Source organism: Calonectris borealis, chromosome 24, assembly GCF_964195595.1.
Source record: "Calonectris borealis chromosome 24, bCalBor7.hap1.2, whole genome shotgun sequence".
In the NCBI taxonomy this organism is placed as follows: domain Eukaryota; kingdom Metazoa; phylum Chordata; class Aves; order Procellariiformes; family Procellariidae; genus Calonectris; species Calonectris borealis.
The window spans coordinates 3,117,788-3,123,150 of NC_134335.1; positions in this window are offsets into that span (position 1 = coordinate 3,117,788).

The window sequence follows — 5,363 nt, forward strand, 5'->3', positions numbered from 1 at the left end:
TCCTGTTCATAAACACATTCTTTCCCACAATTGGTGTTCACACTTCACTATGACCAGCCCTAATACTCTGCAGCCAGCCTAGGGCTCATGATCACCAAAAGGCACAAGGTTGGATCAACAATACTTTCCTTCCTTTTGTCTTCAACTTTGGATGACACTAAATCAGTTATTGTAAATATACAGAGCATGCGTATCTGGAGACATATGAAATCACTGATATTTATCAGAATAGCATATCCTAACATATGCTAACACACACTCAGACATCCATTTAATCCTATTGGAAATGCATCAGTAGTTAAATGAGCTGCAAAGACTCAGCCCTGATTTCAGAGTAGCAATAGTTCCCATATCAGAATAGATTTATGGCAGTGCCTATACACCTTGCACGATCTACCTGCATGATCTAGATCGTTTCTGTAGCCTTTCTTTAACCCCAGAAGTGGCTGCATTTAGGAACCTTCCGTCTTGATTCTGTGGAGTAAAGATGAAAGGTGCTTGGGAAAAGTGGTGGCTGGTGTTCATGACTGCTATTCTGTCTCAGTTGATTCCTCCCCTGACAGCTGGAGAAAAATGTCTCCCACCAGACTGACCCTGAAATTCATCTTTGGCTGCCACTGTGTCTTTCCCTAATCTGTATGTTTAGAGATAATGCTCTGGTAATTATACAGCCAGTATTTATATGATAAATACAATAGAGAAGCAAGGTGGTAAGAACAAGAAAAGCGGGTTTTGCTCACTGTTTCTGGCAGAATCTGAAATTGGATATATTCTGGGAGACTGAGAGTAAAGGAAAGAAAGGGGTAACAAAAAAAAGAAAGATGTACAAAGAGTGAGGAACATGAAAGGGTAATGAAAGAGAGAGAGGCTGGGGAAAGAAAAAAAGGCACAGCAAGAGAAAGAGAACAGCATCTTCTAACTGAGGGGACAGAGCATTTCTGAAATGTCACCCCTACCCTAAGTCTTCCAGGGGACGAACAGGCTCCCCATGGCAAGGCCAAAATGAACTCCTCAGTCTTAGCCCCCACAGACCCCTGGCTGATGTGCCCTGTGACTTCTACACGTGAACCTGAGCAAGAGTCTCCTTCCTGCAGTCTCACACTCACACAAGTGCAGGCATACAAAAGTCGTCTCACCCACAAACACCGCCGTTACCGTTCTCTCGGCACGCTCCCATGTTGCCCCCTCACTCCACGCCTGCTGTACTCAGCCTGATCTCAGTCCCCACATCTCATCTAAGCCTCTTCTTTCTCCCCTTCTCCTTCCCTCCGCGCCAAGCCTGTGACCCTGAGGACAAGCCTCAACAATCCAGCCCGGCCATGAGACGCCATCAGCTGACCACAGTCATCAGCAGTTAAGACCGAAACTCAGTCTCTAGAGCTTTGTGTGAACTTGTCCCCTTCCCTGAGTCAAGCGCTGGTTTGCCCCACACCCTAGCATTGCGGCTGGGTGCTGAGGAATGTTTTTCAGCGCTGCTTACAGCCACAGCAAAGCACTGGTGCCCTCATGTGCCTGCATGCATGAAGCCATCGAGTCCTTAGAGGCTGTCAGCTGAGCTGGCAGGGTTGCACGTTCCCCCTCCCCGTGTAGCCAGGGCCATTTTTGCCATGCATGTGCCTCCAGAAACCAGAGGGAAGGGATGTTCCTGCTCTGATAAAGTCACAGCTGGACCATGTTTCTCCATGCCAACTGGAGGCACTGGCCTATGGGAGAAGGATGTCCAGGCAGTAAGATACAGTGAAAGACTGGCCTGTGCCCTGTGGGACTCTGTGGCCCACAACGGCCTTCCTGATGGAATGAGGACACCGGGTGCAGAGCAGGGCTGGGTCTAGATAATGCTGTGCTGGGATTTGAGGAAAGAATGGGTGGATGGGGAGTGGGGAGATGTCTCCAACATGCTTTGCAGCATATGCTGCTCCTTCTACCCCGGAGGTGAGAGAGCCTCTTGCAGAATTGCCCACACCTGCGGAGGTGAGCAACAGCTTTGCCAAGCAGTCTGGCTCTGAAGTCTTTAGAGCCTCGCAAAGCATGTGGTAGCTTGCCGGAGAGCAAAAGCAATCACGTAGGAAAGGCCCTGGGAACAACCTGCCGCCCATCTCACGGCTGCCTGGCTGTAGGTGTGCTCAGCACTCCCTCTTTCTCCCAAGGCTGGAGGAGAGCGGATTCATCAGCAGCGGTCCCCACCTCTTTCATGAAGGGCCCATGCCCCCGAGCAGAGCCTGCCCGGGGCTGGGGCGATGGCCCAGCTGGCTCCGCTCCCACACAAGCTCCCTGACCCCCCACAGGCCTGAGCGGTTCCCTTTGAACCAGGCTTTCGACATCCCAATAAAAGAGGCCCCGTTCGCGACAGCAGGAAGTGGCCCAGCGCCTCCTCGCAGTGCCAGAAAAGCAGGAGATGAGCCGAACCCCAGAGAGGAGAGGATGGCAAGTCACCATCTTCTCCTCGGAGTCGCCCTTGCAGGGCAGCCGGGAGGACGGCCCGGTCTCTCCCTAGGGGGGCGTGCAGACGAGCACTGCACGCAGGAGGCTATGCCGGGCTGAAGGCCACCACTGTCCCAGCATGGGCACCTACGACATGCCCCTTAAATAAAGATATTGTCAGCCAACCTGGTAGAGAATGTGATATGTATCGCAAGAGAGGGATCAATCCAATCCCTATGCTATGATTTCCCTGCAAATTAATGAATGAACCTTTTAAAAAGCAAGATTTTTCTTGACCTTGAGTGGTAGTAACAATTCCCAGTTCTACCCTCCCCCTTCTACCCTACCTCTGCCATGGGATCCACACATCAGAGCAGGCTGTACTTGGACACAAATTGGAGAAAAAGCAGACTTTGGTGCTGATGAACCCTGAACCAGACCCCAGAACGGTCCTGCAGAACCCTCCTCTGCCCAGGTGTAAAGAGTCAGACTTTCAGCTAGGGAGAAAAGCCAGTGCCAGTTGAGGACTGCTTGCCAGGAACAAAATGCTGCCAAAGCTGGGATTCAGGCCCCTACATGTAGCAGCTTTAACAAAAACACATTCCAAACTTTCTAGAGGCTTCAGGGGAAAAGGGAAAAAAAAACAGCAGAAGAAATAACAAAACAAACCAAACAAAAAATACCCCAAAAAACCCCAAACACTGTGCGGAAATCGTGTTTCCTTTCCAGGTGACTGAATAACTCATGGCTCTTTTGCAAGACAGGGTAAACTCTTTATGTTCCGCTCCTCCAAGCCTCTCATCAGGGAAATAACGCACCCATTGCTCTGCTCCATACCACAGCAATAACACCCACACCTCAACAGCAATGATGAGGAAGGGGAACAGATGGAGTAAAGGGGTTTTGCAAGTTGCTGGATCAGCTTCCCATGCTCCTCATCCTAAGTCAGAAGCCAGAGGGCAAACTAGCTGCCGTCATGCTCTGGGGAGCGTTTGTTTGCAAGGTGACTGAGCTGGGATGGCAGGTCTTCCCTCGCCCCGTTACACACTCAATAATTCATCAGGGCAAATGCATAGATAATTGATGGCAATGAGTGTGCAAGGCCAGGAGAGGAGGAGAAAATAAAATCACTAATCAGCCTCTGGAGAGGCTTGAACATATTAAGCAGGATGTGTGTGTGCATGTGCAGGGGTTCGCCTTGGTTTTTCTTTGTGGAATGATGTGTGTGGTCGGTATGGCAGAGAAAAGGCTTGGGATACATCCTGCCATTTGCAGTTCCTATGCCAGATCTCCCAGTGCCCACCAATCCACTCTGACACCTCCCAGGGGGCAGCCAGCACACAAGGAAGGGTTGGCTGTATAGGTTGAAGCTTGTCGAGTTGCGTTTTACTCATTAGTTTTTTGGTGTTATTTTTTGTTAAGGACCAAAAGCAGTAAAAAAGGCCCAGCTGAGTGCCAAAGACATGTTGGTGCCAAGACCTCATTAGTGGAGACCTCTGAGATCCTACTCCTCCACCTTGGCCTCTGAAGTGGTTTGTGTTGATGCCTTTCCCCACGATCCCAAACCCAGATATTTACTAGGTCATGCAAGGCCTTGGGGGCACGGTGCAGAGCTCATGGTGCCCTGCGGCACAGGCAGTGGGCTGGGAAGGATGGTCTGGACTCCCTGGATGTGAGGGGCGCTGGGCAGGGAGCAGACTAAGTGGCAGCTGGTGGCTCTTGAACCTGAAAACCCTTTCTCCTAAAAGCCCGGGAGGTGCTGTTACGTTGAGGCTCCCACACTTGCAAATCTGGTTCTTGCTCCCCCATATAGAAAGCTCTGGAAATGATCTCCAGGCACTAGTGAGCTCTGTCACAACAGTGAGTCTCCAATCAATGCCTCTTTGTTAAGAACCATGTGAACTCCAACGGCTTTGCACAACCTTGCTTCTGCTGAGCCTCTCACCAATTTCTCTCCCTCCTGTTCCCTGATACTCATCTCACCCCAAGGGCATTGAAACAGCCCTTGGCAGAAGTGTGATGACCCACCCTTTGGTGAGGCAATATCATGGCTGATGCAAATGTCAGAGGAATCAGTCCTAATAGTCTTTGCATCACTTAGAACTAAACCGAAGGGTCACAGTAGCCAGACCTTACAAAAGGACAAAACAATGCATCACGCTTCAACCTACAAAAGACCCTACACAAAGCACCTGATTTTGAGACAGCCCCTTGCACTGCACATTGACTATGGGCAATGGTGTCCTGTACATGGTCCCATATGCCTCACAGACACTTCAAACAGATCTCCAAGAACTTTCCAGGAGGGGAAAAATGGGATGGAACAGGAGCTCAAAACTTTCCAGTTGGTGGCACTTAAAAATTTTTCTCCTGGTACTTCTGAATTAATCTTTCAAGTCTTCCCTATTTTGAAGTGGAAATCAAGGTCTGAAATGCAACCCTTGTGGGGCAGAACACAACGAGCCTCCAACAGCCCAAAGGAACGCCACAGGTGTGTTAGGCAGGGTGGGAAATGGGAAAGAAGGTCCTAAATCCCAGCAGGGGAATTTCAGGTGGCAAGAAGCAAAGGTTTGAGCTGGCGCTTGGCCAAGATGTTGGGGTTAATATCTTTCCTCTTGCCAGAGAGACTTTGTATTGATTGCCAGGCATTCAAATCAGTACTCTGCTGCTCTTCCAAAAGAGCACAGCGCCTGCCTCACCCTGCTTAGTCAATGGCTTGCAGCCGACTGCAATGAAGGAGTGGTCTCCAGTGACTCACCAAGATGCACTTCCTGCAGCAGCAGACTTTCACTGGAGGTCCCTCTGTCATGCACTGATTCAGTTCTGCCCCACTTAAGTGTGGAACTTGAACACCAAAGGGCTTAGAAGAGGAAGACTGAGTCTCCAACACAAGGGGAGGGGGGCTTAGAAAGAAGATGACAGAGTATGAGATGTGGCAAGAT